The following is a 659-nucleotide window of genomic DNA, read 5'->3' as shown; positions in this document are numbered from 1 at the left end:
TGGGGAACTCAATCTGGGCCTTGCAGCCCGAGGTCAGTCAGTGTCAGGGGGTTTAGCCATCAGCTAACTGAGATCAGGGGTCTTGCGTACTCGCTCTGTCTGAGCCATTAAATGGTAAATACACTATATTGAAATTTTGTTCACTGCAGACATGTTCTGGACCGCTTCTTGATTTCAATTTCATTCATATGATTTAAGGGTGATAGACTACTGACTACCACAGGTGGTCAGTGTCCAAGTTGTGCCTGATCTTAATGTGTTGCTGATTGTATCAGTTGGGGTAAAGCATTGCCATTGATTTGATGAGCTGTTTGCTCTGATGTTATGAAGATGAGAATGTCTGTGGGTCGTTAGAGACACAGAAGCTAGGGTGCAACTATATCAGGAAGATTTGGGTGATAATCCAGAGATTAAACCAAGGACAGTCCGACAACAAAAATTAAAATGAGAAAACACTTAAGCCAGACACAAGGACAGACTTCCAGTTCACCAATGGCAAACAGTAGGGCAAATGAGGATGAAAAGGCCGATAGTGAACCACCAGGACACCCTGAACTCAAAGCACAGGAAGTAACAAAACAGATCAATCAGGCTCTAGAAAAATTCAAAACAGAAATAATTTCCCAGATAACCATAGAGATAGTGAGCAAAATGGAAGT

The sequence above is a fragment of the Fukomys damarensis genome, unplaced genomic scaffold (assembly GCF_012274545.1).
Source record: "Fukomys damarensis isolate Sample0158 unplaced genomic scaffold, DMR_v1.0_HiC HiC_scaffold_30, whole genome shotgun sequence".
NCBI lineage: Eukaryota > Metazoa > Chordata > Mammalia > Rodentia > Bathyergidae > Fukomys > Fukomys damarensis.
The sequence above is the reverse complement of the archived record's forward strand: the minus strand, read 5'-3'. Positions refer to the sequence as shown.